General features: G+C 37.1%; 1 protein-coding gene across 1 annotated transcript in view; it reads right to left on the reverse strand.

Annotated features, from left to right (window-relative positions):
• LOC126260965 (exocyst complex component 4) overlaps window positions 1-15,492 on the reverse strand; it is a 239,737-nt gene that overhangs the window by 136,945 nt on the left and 87,300 nt on the right. The window lies entirely within an intron of this gene.

The raw sequence follows: 15,492 nt of genomic DNA on the forward strand, positions 1-15,492 counted from the left end.
AATCATGTGTGTCTAAATGATACAGATTCATTGTTCTCAAACTTACACGGTTGTTGTTGGTCTTCAGTCCAGAGACTGGTTTGATAGAGACTGGTTTGATGCAGTTCTCCATGGTACTCTATCCTGTGCAAGCTTCTTTATTTCCCAGAACTATTGCATCCTACATCCCTACATCCTTCTGAATGTGTTGCCCTCCAATACTAAACTGGGAATCACTTGATGCCTCAGAACATGTCCTACCAACTGATCCCTTCTTCTAGTCAAGTTGTATCACAAATTCCTCTTCTCCCCAATTCTATTCAGTACCTCCTCACTAGTTATGTGATCTACCCATCTAATCTTCAGCATTCTCCTGTAGCACCACATTTCGAGAGCTTCTATTCTCTTCTTGTCTAAACTATTCATCATCCATGTTTCAAATCCATAAATGGCTACACTCCACACAAATATGTTCATAAAACACTTTCTGACATTTAAATCTATACTCGATGTTAACAACGCCTTTCTTGCCATTCCCAATCTACATTTCATATCCTCCCTACTTCGACCATCATCAGGTATTTTTCTACCCAAATAGCAAAACTCATCTACTACTTTGAGTGTCTCATTTCCTAATCTAATTCCCTCAGCATCACCTGATTTAATTCGACTACATTCCATTACCCTCATTTTGCTTTTGTTGATGTTCATCTTATATCCTCCTTTCAAGACACTGTCCATTCCATCCAACTGCTCTTCCAGGTCCTTTGCTGGCTCTGACAGAATTACAATGCCATCGGCAAGCCTCAAAGTTTTTATTTCTTCTCCATGGATTTTAATTCCTACCCCAAATTTTCTTTTGTTTCCTTGACTGCTTCCTCAATATACAGAACTAATAACATTGGGGATAGGCTACAAATCTGTCTCACTCCCTTCCCAACCATTGCTTCCCTTCCATCTGGTTTCTGTACAAATTGTAAATAGCCTTTTGCACCCTGTATTTGACCCTTGCCACCTTCAGAATTTGGAAGAGATTATTTCAGTAACATTGTCAAAACACTTATATGGTAGCATATGAAAACTGCATATCCCCCCCTACAAAAAATACTGGGTATGACTTTCTTTACTAATGGTATATTAGAAGTATAGAAACAAACAGTTATTCATCTCAATCATGGATTTTAAAAAAGCATATGATAGTTTTCATAGACCCAAACTTCCACAAATCCTTAGATCATATGGCCTCCATCCCAAACTGTTAAGACTCATTCAGCTAACTTTAACTAACACAAATTCAAATGTCAAGTTTAGAGGAGATATGTCAAAAGCTTTCACAATAAAAACAGAACTCAGACAAGGTGATGGATTGTCCCCTTTGCTTTTCAATGTGGTCCTCGATCACATCATGACAATCTGGCAAAAAGAAAATCCATGTAAAATTAAAATTGGAGGAAAACCAGCAATAAGAGAAAACTGCCTTGGGTTTGCTGATGATTTAGCTCTCTTAGCCCTTGACATGGAAGAAGTTCGTGCTTAGATCACAAGGCTCCAGAAAATTGCCTCAAAAATACGATTACAAATATCCTCTGAGAAAACTGAAATCATGCCCATGAAACCTCTTTGCATAGATCAAATCTTCATAAATGATCATGCAATTAACACAGTTCCACAATTTAAATATCTCGGAGAAATTATTTTGCACAACTTGGGTGAGGAAGCAACATGGATAAATAGATCCAACCAAATGAAAAAATCACAATTTCTAACCTGGTCATCATATAATAATAAATGCCTCTCAATAGACACTACGACCTAACATTACAAAACTGTAACTCTCCTGTAAGCAACTTATGCTTGTGAAATTCTGTTCCAAATTAAAAATGAAAGAAGAACTGATCAACTCCTCAAGACTGAATGGAGAATTATCAGAATGTGCATCAATAAAAAATACCAGGTTGATGGATTCTGGAGAATCCTCCCTAATCAAACTGTCTATTGTGACAATGAAGCAGAAAAGAATCTCATATTTCTTTCAAGTCTTACGAGTGCCTGACAACAGGATTTTAAAACAAGTAGTGATGAAAAGTCTTGGAAAGAAGACAGGAGGACAGTGGGTCAAAGAAATTCAGCAAGATCTTGAAGCAGTCGGACTTAGAATTACTGATGCAGAGAGCAAAAACAAAATTAATACTCTCCTTATGAATCATAAATTTTCAGCAGAAATGATGCACAGAAGACCGGTAGAGATTTCAGATGAGTTAAGAAAATTGTGTTCTGAACGAATGTAAAGTACTGGGCTGAGCGCAAGAAGCAAGTAGTCCAATCTTCAAAGAGAAAGTGAACATGGAATGACTCAAGTGGTCCAATGTGGCCAATCAAATTATAAATCAAATTAAAAAAAAAAGGATTATAATCTTCTATAAAGTCCTCAGCTACTTCTGAGCATGATATCCAACTACAAATTTTAGCCTGTCCTCAATTAATTTTGCCCAAAAGATTTATGAGGGTGGTCCCATAAGTACCTGACCCAACAAAGAAAAAACACAAAAATTTTGGAAAAAATGTATTTATTTTTCAACACAATCTCCTTTAAGCTCTATACACTTTTTCCAGTGATGTTAAATAAGTTTGATACCTTTTTTTTTATGAGAACTGTCTTAACTCCTCAAAATAGCCATTAACTGCTGACATCACATCTTTATTTGTTGAAAATCTTCGACCACCGAGCCGTTTTTTCAAGTTTGGGAACAGAAAATAATTCAAGGGGGCTAAATCTGGTGAACAGGTTGCATGAAGTAGCAATTCACACTTTAATTCATTAATTTTGCCATTGCAATAACGGACTTGTGAGCTGGTGCACTGTCCTGAAGAAACAACACTTTCTTCTTCGCCAAATTCGGCCATTTTTGCTTGATTTCTTCGCCGAAATGTTGCAATAAGTTCATATAATACTCGCCGTTGACAGTTTTCCCTTTTTCACGGTAGTCAATGAAACTTATCCCATGTGCACCCCAAAAAACTGATGCCATGACCTTGCCCGCAGATGAAATGGTCTTCACCTTCTTTGGAGTCCGTTCTCCAATTTGTGTCCATTGTTTTGATTGTTCATTTGTCTCGGGAGTGAAGTGGTGGACCCATTATTTCATCAATGGTTATGAAATGGCACAAAAAAATCAGCTTTGTTGCTGCAAAAGTTCGCTAAACATTCAATTGAAACATCTTCAGACATTGTTTTTGCTCGAGTGTGAGTAAACACTATACAAACCTTGCACAGAGTTTTCTTATGTCCAAATTTTCAGATAATATGCAATGTTCATCACTTTTTGAAATGCCTACTATGTCTGCTGGCTCACGCACTTTCGATCAATGATCATACTGTACTGCTTTGTGGATTTTCTCTACCATTTCTGGAGTCATCACCTCATTTGGTCAAGCACTGCGATACTCGTCTTGGCAGTTCGTATATCCTCATTTAAACTCAGCTACCCAATATTTTACTGTTGTCAATGAAGGAGCAGACTCTCCCAAAGTAGAATCTAGCTCAGCTTTAATATTGGCTGTGTTGAGGTGATTCAAAAAAAATTATCACATAAAAATGACCAATTTTCTCCATTTCACGAGTTCACTGAAAGTTCACTATTGATGGCTGCCAAACAAATACTAAATAATGTGGCGTCTTCAAACTTGAAACATATACTTCATAGATTGTACACTTTCTAATCCAGAGATATTTTTCAATGACTGATATCTCTCAGTCAGGCCGGGTACTTATGGGACCACCCTCATAATGTGTAGAACGAAATTCTGGCTGTGGTAAATTTAACTTCATTAACAACAAAAGCATATAGCTTTTTCTTTCAAAAACGCTTAGGTTTGTCCAAAGATCTCACTGCTGTCAATTTTAGATTGTCACTACGTGCATGAAAGTGTGGTAACAGATTTAAGACCACAACAGGCTGTCATATGGCATAAAGAGCCACGGCAATAAAATAACTTGGTTTTAACTACAATTTTTAAACATTAAAGAAATGTTACATAGGTCTAGATTTCTTACAAATTGTGTACAATTCCTACACTGAAAAAAAGAAATGTACATAAGAGAAGCACAAAGTAATATACAATCTGAATTTTTCAATTTTACCTTAATAAATAAATCCTAACAACACACATTCCATAAGAATACTGTAACCATTGGAGGACACTTTTTTCATCCATCACACAACTGGGATAATTATAGTTTTGTCAGTGGTGGATATGACAAGATATTCTGTGAAATATTATTAAGTGCCTTCTCCAAAAACTATATTGAACAGACACATCAGAACCCCACGCATAATGGAAATATATTAGATCTAACAGCAACAAACAGGCCTGACCTCTTTGAGGAAGTCCACATCAAAACTGGTCTCAGTGACCGTGAAGCAGTTTTAGTAACAATGAATACCAGAACACAAAGGGCAACTAAAACAAAGATTTACATGTTCAGCAAACTGGAGAGAGAAACAAGAGTCACACATCAATGAGAAGCTTGATACTTTTCACACAAGACAAGAGCAGTTAGAGTAACTATGGCTCAACCTTAAAAAAATAGTTGATTATGAACTAGATAGATATGTGCCCACTAGGACAGTTCATAGCAGGAAAGAGCCTCCATTGTATGCAGTCACTGTTGAGAAACTTCTCAAGAAACAGAGACTACTGCATAATAAGTATAAAACATAGCATAGGGCTATGGATAGAGAGATGCTGAATGACACACATTTGGATGTCAAGAGAGCAATGCTGAAGCTTCAATTACTACTGTAGCAGAATATTATCAAACAAATTTTCACAAAGCCCAAAAAAATTCTGGTCATATGTAAAAGCTGCTGTTAGTGGCACCAAAGTTGGTGTCCAGTCACTCATGGATGAGACTGGAACTGACACTGAGAGTAGCAAATCAAAGCAGAAATGCTTAACTCTGTTTCCAAATGTTCTTTACAAAGGAAAACCCAGGAATATTGCCCAAACTTAATTCTCGTAACACTGAAAAAAAGAGTGATATAGATATTAGTGACAGTGGCACTGAGAAACAGCCACAGGGCCTAATGGAATTCTCATCATATTCTATATACTCTGTTAACTATAATCTATTGTAGGTCCATCAAACAAAAACTGTATGATATACAAAACTACTGTCCAGTATCCTTAACATTCATTTGTTGCGGAATTTTAGAACACATCCTAAGCTCAAGCACAATTATGTATCTTGAACAGAACAGTCTCCTCCATGCCAACCAACACAGATTTCGGAAACACACATCATGTGAAACCCAATTCAAACTTTTATTACATCTGAAAAGTTATGGATCATGGCAGTCTGGCAGATACAGTATTTGTCAATTTCCAAAAAGCGTTTGATTCAGTACCACATCTATGTTGCTTTTCAAAAGTACAGTCACAATGGGTATCAGATGAAATATGTGACTGGATTGAGGATTTCTTGGTATGGAGGATGCACAACATTATCTTGGATCGAGAGTCATCGACAGATGTTGGACTAACTTTGTGTGTACCCCAGAGAAGTGTGTTGGATCCCCTGTCGTTCATGTTGTATATTAATGATCTTGCAGACAATATTAACAGTACCCTCTGACTTTTCACAGATGATGTGATTATCTACAGCAAAGTACAGTCTGAACAAAGCTGTTGTCAGGGTAAGAGATTTTCCAAATGTTTTGTAGCCAAAGCTTTTGGAAATAAATCATTTCATTGACTGAGGGTGGAATCTTGTACAAATTCTGAACATAAATGAACAAGCTTTATTAGCAGAAGATCTGTTCATTTGATTATCACGAAAAAGCATCCCAGAAGTTAAAATTGTAATACTTATGCAACAGGGTTTATTAAGGAGCAAGTCTAGCTTTGTACATTTTACTTATTTATTTTCTTTTTTTTCTGAAGTATTTCACATGAGCTCCATGCTGCACAAAGTAATCAGAGGTGGCAAAGAATCTTCTGCATGAATCATGGCATCCAGGAGTACTAAAATCAGAAGATTATTATAATAATTTAAATATTGACGTATGGATATGCTTGTTCCCCCCCCCCCCCCCCCCCCCTCCTTTGGAAGTTTGGAGTTCATTAAAGATGAGATGTACCTAGTTGATTAACTCAGATCATGCTGGAACGAGTAATTAAAGACACAATGAAAGTCTTTCTAAAAATCAGAGGTGACGAGTCCTGGTTTTTATAGAAGTTGAATTCTTCTGCAGATGTAAGAAGAATTATCAACAAGTTGGGGGTTCACAAATTTCTTGAGCTGAAGACCAGCAACAAGGTAATTTATAAATTAACTGAAGGCAAATGTTCAGTCAGACCTTTATAAGATTTCAAAATAGTTCGATGACTGGTGGCTTGCTTTAAATGTTCAAAAATGTAAAATTGTGCACTTCACAAAACAAAATAACATAATATCCCATTAATGTAATATTCGTGAGTCACATTTGGAATCTATAAACGCATACAAATACTTCAGCGTAACACTTAGTAGTGACATGGAACTATCAAATAAGCTCAGTTGTGGGTAAGGCAAAAACAAACCTTGGTTTATTCGTAGAATATAAAGGAAATGCATTCAGTTTACAAATGAGATTGCTAACAAACCACATGTGTAACTTGTTCTACAATATTGTGCAAGTGTGTGGGACCTGTAGCAAATAGGACTAGGAGGGGATATTGAACAAATACAGGAAAGGGCAGAACGAATGGTCACAGGTTTGTTTGACCCGCAGTATAGTGTCATTGAGATGTTGTAGAAACTGACTGGTGGACTTTGAAGATAGATGGAAACTATACTGAGAAAGTCTACTAACAAAGATTTTGGAACTGACTTTAAATGATGACTAGCAACTTATTAAAATCCCTACACATTGCTTCCATAGGGATCATGAAAATATGATTAGATTAATTACAGCATACATAGAAGCATTTAAATAATCATTTTTCCTGCACTGCATATGTGAATGGATCAGGAAAAAGCCTGAATAACTAGTATAGTGGGATGTAATGTCAAGCACTTCATAGTGGTTCACTGAGAACAGATGTAGATGCAGACTAAAATGATTCACTGAAAATTTTTTGCAGTACAACAAACTGCACTAAAATGTTTTAAAGAAGTAGTACATAAAAATTTTCGGTTGGAAAGAAAGCACGCTTGGATGACTGAGGTGGTTAAGGCAACACTCACGTAATGGGGGAAATCCAGGTTAGAGTTCTGGTTCATCACAAATTTTCACCTGTTATCATTGACACATTTCGGTACCCATTGCAGTTAACATCGATGAAACCTTTGAACAAGTGAGGGATATTTGAAATTTGCCTTTTGAGGCTGAATATGTGATACATCCATCAATAACATTGTAAAATTGTGCAAGTACCACACGCTGAAAATTATATACGATAGTTTTGTAGTTACTACGCGGAAAGTTAACTTTTTGAAGACCAATAACAATCTTCTCAATATGTAAAGTCATTGCCAGAAGACTTTTTTTCCTTATCTTTCTGTAAGCTGTTACAATCTGAAACATGAAATTTAAATTTTCTCTATGCAAAACAGAACACATAATTCACTGAATGCAACTGTGTGTCTCTCCTGAAACATAAAGGTTGTCACAGTTCTTAAGTTTCTTCTCTGTTAACCAAGGTTAGGAAGAAAGCAATGTATTGTAAAAGCAGAGTAACAAAATAACAGTAGAGCGTGTAACAAATAGCTTATGTTTAATCCATTGTGTGACCAACCAGAGTAGTTCCCATATTAGCATTTCAAAATCAGCATTAGCATTTCAAAATCCCGCCAATACTAGTTTCAATGCCATCATAATTATTTGTGTAAAAACTTGATGGGCCAGTCTTGAAATCCGAGAGCTTCATGTAAGTTAGACAAGCTATATATAAACAGTTCTCGATGGGGGAAAAAAAAAACCTTAAAAGTGGATTTGCCAGCAGTGCAACACAGTTTTCAAAGGAAGATGTGGAACTTTTCTTTTCTTTAGTAAACTAAAGACAATGGCCAGAATTGTAGTTTTTTTCATAACAAATAAAATGAACAGAGTCTTGGACCTGCTGATCATCACTATTTAAACAGATATACTCAATATCTTTTATACTGTGCATGGTCCAAAAGCTCGTATCTTTCAGTAATTACTGTAAATTCCTAATGTAGTAGAAACTGAAGATAAACTTACTGCCTGTGACACTTTTCAATTCAGCTAAGTGTTAAGTATAGAAAAATTGGATTTATTGCCTCTTCGCATCATGTCATATTCCCAGCTATGTCTACAGGCAACATGTAACCTTAGTTGCCTCTCCCACATTAATAGCTTCCTGCGCCAGTAGATCCAACCTGTATCTTCTGGTAAAGGTGATACACAAAGTGTACATGATAAGTTAATGCCAATCAAATGTATAAAAATTATCTAGACACTTTCAAGCAATTTGAAATGTTTATACTGAGGTAAGGTATTAAATGATTATATGTATAGACACAGTATGTGCATTTTTATTTATTTACTTTTTTATTTTTTTTCCTTACAGTGATCTCTAGCAAAACAGCTGTCAGACCAACATGATGGAATTCTTCAAGCCAAGGCTCCACCTACCAGCAGGCAATCCACTTACAAGTGGGACAGATGTTAAAGGAAACATGCCGTCTATGTAAAGATGGATGTACCAGGGCAGCTGTCACCGACACTAATAGGGACACTTTGCAGTAAGTGTGGGTCAAACCCGGACCATAGACTGGACACATGTCATGTGACTTAACAGTTCACACATTGAACGTTTATGAATATGGCCGCAAAGACTTCTTGAGTTGTTTTCCCTATATATAAAATTATATAATACCTTACCCCAATACAAACAATTTTACAATTCTGAATAATGTTATATTTAGCATCAGGTGTCAGGAACAACACCTGAAAACCTCTTTGACACTGTGTAAGATATTTTGCTTCATCTGAAAGCTGTTCACATGACTGACAGTAGTAACACTGAAAATGTGTGCTCTGTTGTGAACAGTACTGTGCCATTACCCCCCCCCCCCCCTCTCTCTCTCTCTCTCTCTCTCTCTCTCTCTCTCTCTCTCTCTCTCTCTGTGTGTGTGTGTGTGTGTGTGTGTGTGTGTGTGTGTGTGTGTGTGTGCACGCGCGCGCGCGCGTGCGTGCGTGCGACTGTGCACCCCCAAAGAAGAGTGCATGTACAACACAAAGCTTAAGGTTCCAGTGAGTGACCAGAGTTATGTGGTAATCAGAGCAGAGCAGTACTGACGAAATCAACTAGTATTGCTGCATGCATGCAATTATAGTGGCACAGGAAGCACAGCATCACAAAATAGAGCATGAATCAGTGAGCAGCTTGATTAAGCTGTTCTTATTTGACATTATTTATAGGATCAGCAACACAGATTCATTTTGTACAAGTTATGAGACAAGTTGGCAGGCGAATAACAGACTACCTTACATACTTATGCATCCTTTATCCTTTTGTTTCTTAAAATGAAAGCCAATAATGAAGTTCAAACTGCCACAGCTGACAGTCTACTCCTGTTTGATAAACATCTTACGTAAAATGCTCAACTTCTACTACATGTTCCTTGTTGACATTCAGGGATCCCTCCAGATTAATAAGTTTTGTGCATCGTTTCTCTCCTTGCATCATGAGAAACAAATTCTAAGATCAAAATGTATCATCACTTTAACTCCCATATCGTCCTACAGTGATTATAAAGAATTTTCTGTTGGCATCTGCAACTGCTTATTGTATGAATGAATAAAAATATTTACAATTGACAAACCATGCAACAGAATCATCTGCTCATTCTTCACCGTTAAGCTGATTACAAATGAAGTTAGTTCCCTATGTTGTAAGATGTTGTCAAAAGGGGGAACTGACTTCGTGAAGTATTGTCAATACTCTTTTGGATATGTACCTAACTGTAAGTACAAATAAAGAAACTTACCATTTTTCTGCCTGTTAACTTTAAATCAGGGACAGCTAAGAAGTCGGCCCATTTGAGGTGCTTGTGCATGCCTGCCAATCTCTCTAACCTGAATGTACACTTACCTCTCCACCACACTACACTTTCTGAACAAGAAGGGAGGGGGAGGGAGAGGGGGAGGCTGTGAAAGTGTTGCATGAAGCTTTGTTGCAGATTTCATATTTCTCAACAGCATAGTTCACAAAACAAGTTTTTAGAATTATTTAATTATTTTTAGAGCATTGAAGACATCACCAAAATTTATATCTAGCACAAACTGTCAGCATACGGATGCATGCAGACAGTTCTGCAGATTTTTTGTCACTTACGTTATCATGACTTATTTATTTTTGTAGCCAAAAAAAGCCTTTCATGCACATATGTGGATGGAAATATTGATATCGCATTTGCAACTTCGTAATGCAGTCACAGAAATGATTCCCAAGGAAAAAAGGATAGATTAAATACAGTTGGTGGTGGCATCTTTGCTCCTTTTAGAAGAAGTTTATCTTATATCAAAGTGAGTTACTACGGCTAGAGGTTAGACTTGACAACCAGAATAAATTTATAATTGGTTCCTTTTACCGATCCGACCCCCCCCCCCCCCAACTCAAATGATACCCCGTTGCTGAACAGTTCAATGAAAACTTGAGTCACATCACAAATAGGTACCATACCCATACAATTACAGTTAAGTGGTGACTTCAATCTACCCCCGATTTGTTGGTGATAAGACATATTCAAAGCTGGTGGTAGCTATAAAATATCAACAGAAGTAGTACTAAGTGCCTTCTCCAAAAATTATTTTGAGCAATTAGTTCAGGAGCCCATTCAAACAATAAATGGTTGCAAAACATACTTGACTTCTTAGTAACAAATAATCCTGAGCAAATAGGAAGCATCATGACAAATACAGAGATTAGTGACAACAAAATCATTGCAGCAAGACTTATCACTGCAACATCCAAATCCACCAAAAGTAAACACAAAATACATCTATTTAAAACAGCAGATAAAAATTTGCTTGATGCCTTCCTAAGAGACAGCCTCCACTCCTTCCCAACAAGGGTAGATGAGATACGGCTTAAATTCAAAGAATAAATTAATAAAAGGTGGGACCACCTCCAATGGTACACTAAACAAGTGAGGACACAGTTGCAGAAGCAACAAAAAAATAAAGCCAAATTTAAAAGAACACAAAATCTCCACAACTGGTGATGTTTTAATGGCGTGGACTTCAATGCGAGGTGTGTTTAATAGCTTCTACAATGAAGCCCTACCTCGAAATCTTACACAAAATCCAAAGATATTCTGGTCATATGTAAATTACACCATCCGCAAGACACAATATCTTCAGTGCGCAATACAATGGTAACATTACCAATGATAACCCAACTAAAGTGGAGTTACTGAACACAGTTTTCAGAAGTTCCTTTACCAAAGAAGGCAGAGAAATATTCCAGAATTTGAATGAAGGACAGCTGCCAACATGAATAGCTTAGAATGAGATATCCCTGGTGTAGAGAAGCAGCTTAAAGCACTTAATAAAGGCAAGTCTTCAGGTCCAGATAGCATACTAGTAAGGCCCCATTCTAAGTATGCTGATGCAACAGCCTCATATTCAGTAATCATACACATCCACTAGCTCGACAGAAGATCCAAATCAAAAGACTGGAAAGTTGCACAAATACACCAATACTCCAGGAAGGAAATAGGAATAATCTGATGAATTGCAGACATGGATCACTAACATTGATTTGCAGCAGAGTTTTGAAACATTATGAATTACGTCGAAGGTAATGGTCTATTGACACATAGTCAGCATGGGTTCTGAAAATATCGTTCTTGTGAAATACAACTACAGTAGCTCCTTGTTTGCGTACAGTAATGAGTGCTACTAGCAGGGGATCTCAAATTGATTGCATATTTCTAGATTCACAGAAGGCTTTTGACGCTGTTCATCACAAGAGGCTTCTAATCAGATTGCCTGCCTATGGAGTATCACTTCAGTTGTGTGACTGGATCCATGATTTCCTCTCAGAAAGGTTAAAATACATAGTAACTGATGGAAAATCATTGAGTAAAACACAAGGGATATCCAGTGTTCCCCAAGGAAGTATTACTGACCCTCTGCTGTTCTTAATCAACACAAATGAGATAATCTGAGCAGCTTTCTTAAATTATTTGCACATGATGCTGTCACTTACCATCTAGCAAAGTCATCAGAAGATCAAAACCAATCTCAAAATGACCTAAACACAATACCCAAATAGTGCAAAATATAGAAATTCTGTCTCACTAAGGAACAGCAGGAGGTCATCCACAGAGTACAAAAAGAAATCCACTAAATTTCAATAATACGATAACACACACAAATTTAAGGTTATCAATTCAACTAATATACCTGGGAATAGAAATTAGGAACAAATGAAGTTGGACTGATCACATAGCTAATGCTGAGGGGAAAGAAAACCAAAGGCTACATTTTGCTGGCAGAACACTTAGAAGATGCAAGAGGACTACTATAGAGACTGTCTACATTGCACTTGTTCGTCCTCTACTAGAGCATTTCTGTGCTGTACGGGGTCCTTACCAGATAGGATTGACAGAGGACAGAGTCATGTAGATGTAGATGCACAGGACTGCAATGATAAATTCTTTATACTACAAACAAATGACGAAGGATGAACAATGCTTACACCACATTTCTGGTGAACTGAGGAATGTCAATATCTTCTCTTTGATTCACAATACTCAGGGTAAGGAAAGTTAAAATTTTCTTCCTAGTGGGCACCAAACTCCTAAATTTGTATAATGAAGACAGCATTTTTCTGTTTTGGCAGCGTGTTTGTCACACTTACTTTTCAGTAAAGAAGAGTACTTAATAAACATGTGGTGGTAAGTGTATGTGCTTCTTATCACGTGAAACAGTATGTTTCTATTCTCTTGGTTCCAGTGGGGGTAAGCTTCAATTATTTTAAATTTCAGGAGTATATTTTTACAATATTATAAGTTACATTTTTAATTCACGGGTTTTAGCTCTCACGTGGTTATTTTACAATCACTCATGTCTCTTACAATTAAATTAATACTTAGAAGGCAAGAATACGTATCCATATCATATATTACACAGAAATAGGCTGAAAAACTAACACTTTTCTTATGGCATGTATGACATTAAGAGGAAGCCAGCTTTCTCATTGCTTCTGAGTACTAGTGCCCCTTCAGCTGTTAACAGTTAACATTTTTGTTGAATAAAAGTGACTTTTTAATATTAGTCTGTATGTCTGTATGTATCCCACAAAGTTCATTATATTATGCTGATAACATATATTTATATATGACTGCGTTTCAACACAGAGGAAATAGATAGATGCAGTAGTATGCAGTAGTATAGATGCAGTAGTATGCATGCAGAAAGTGGACCACGGCTCTTCTAAGTAGAGTTTGTGAGGTCTAAGCCCTGTTCCAAAGAGATAATTTTAGAAAGAATGACAGCTCTAAAACTGAATTTTCATCCTATTTGTATGTAATATATAGTTATCAACAGTAAGTTGCAGACAGACATTAAAACACACTTACATAAAGCTTTCAGCCACAGCCTTCATCAGTAAAAGAGAGGCATTATGGCCCGAGATACTGCAGTTGGCGGTCATGTGTGCATGAAGTGTGTTTGCTTGTGTGCATCAATGGTGTGTTTCTCTCTTTTAAGGATGAAGGCTGTGGCCAAAGTTTCACATAAGTGTCCTTTAATGGTAAAGCTCTTATACGTAGCAATAAGTGAGAGCTATCTGATGAGAGTATTAATCAGTAGGAAGTCCACCTATGTATGGGAGAAAATGATTGGGAAGTTGTGGTCAAGTACAGCTCAATTTTAACTTATTGAGATAACTGGATGTCCTTAATAAAGCTCGTGAAGAGGACAAGTGGACAAAGAATGGTCAGAAGAGGAAGCCAATCCTCTCCAGAGACGATGGTAAGCAGTTACAGTTCAGTAATGGAACAAAAAGGACATAAACTATACAGCAGGTCCAAATAGTAAGTGAGAAGGTTAACTGGAAAGAGATCATAAGAATGGTAAATAAGCACGAACAGTTTTTTTGAAACTGGATATGCAGAAAATTCTTTGGACACCACGGAATAGGTCGATTTAAGGGACTGAATTGTGTTAAACAGATCAAGAGGTATAGTGGAGAAATTCAAACTGCACCAAGTGTCACGAAGAGCTGCCAGCTGTAGATCATAATAATAAAACTTTTTTTTTTTTGTAAGCTCTGTAGTTTTAAGTTGTAGGGAAGGGTTTTTACACGTTCTTTAAGTCTTTTACTGACAATAGTTAAGAATGTAATGTTATTAGCTGGCAATGAATTCTTCTCATATCAAATGGCTCTGAGAACTATGGGACTTAACATCTGAGGTCATCAGTCCTCTAGAACTTAGAAGTACTTAAACCTAACTAACCTAAGGGCGTCACACACATCCATGCCCGAGGCAGGATTCGAACCTGTGACCGTAGCAGTCGCGCGGTTCCAGACTGAAGCGCCTAGAACCGCTCAGCCACACCGGCTGGTTGAATTCTTCTCAACATGAAACTAGTGCAAAATAAAATAATACGATTTTGTGTATCTCCAGCATTTACCAAAATAAACCATAGCCTGCTAATTATACCAAGGTTTCTCCACTTTGATCAGGAAGTAGAGGACAATGCTTTGAGGACAAAACGATACACTTGTGCTTTTTCCTGGACTTTATCCTTGATAGGACGTACACATCTTATTGGGCATGGAAGCATCAGGAACTGCTCAGTTCCCTGTTGAACGTGAAATGTGATTTTATGTGTGCATTTAATACTTGGGGCAGCCAAAGCATTGTTGCCCAAAAGAAGAAGATGTGATATGTTCTTCCAAGTTCCTGAGTTGTCACCCAACTGTTTTTTTCCAAAAAAGTGAATTTGGATGATGAGTTATCTGCGACATCCTCTTCATTTGTGTATCAAGGGCTATCACATAAATATGAGGTAAGGCTACCTAATACTAAACAGACTTCATAACCTGTAATTGATCAGCAGGTGCAAGGGGTATGTAGTAGCACAAAACTGTTGACACTAGTGTCCGTACTCCTGCAGCTGGTCCAGTCACAGTTAATATCTATTTTGGCAAGTTTTGTTTAAAGGAGTATTATTTAAATATTTATTTTTTTCTTTTGCAAGGATTTAGTTTTGATTGATTATTATTATTATTTAATGTGAGGTGAGTAAGCTCTGCAGCCAACTGGAGTTCATCTACTGTGTATCATACACTGGCCACTGTTGTGTCTGCTGTGTGGGTCAAAGATGTTAAGCAGATGAGCTCCACTGCTATATCTGTGACTATCCGGATATCAGTATACAGGTCAGAAACCAGAAGTGAAATGAGCCAAGCCACAAGATGGAAGGGCCGGCTGTAGAAGAGAACACGAAACCTAGTTCCAGTTGACATAAACATGGCTGACTGACAGTG

This window comes from Schistocerca nitens, chromosome 5, assembly GCF_023898315.1.
Source record: "Schistocerca nitens isolate TAMUIC-IGC-003100 chromosome 5, iqSchNite1.1, whole genome shotgun sequence".
Lineage (NCBI taxonomy): Eukaryota > Metazoa > Arthropoda > Insecta > Orthoptera > Acrididae > Schistocerca > Schistocerca nitens.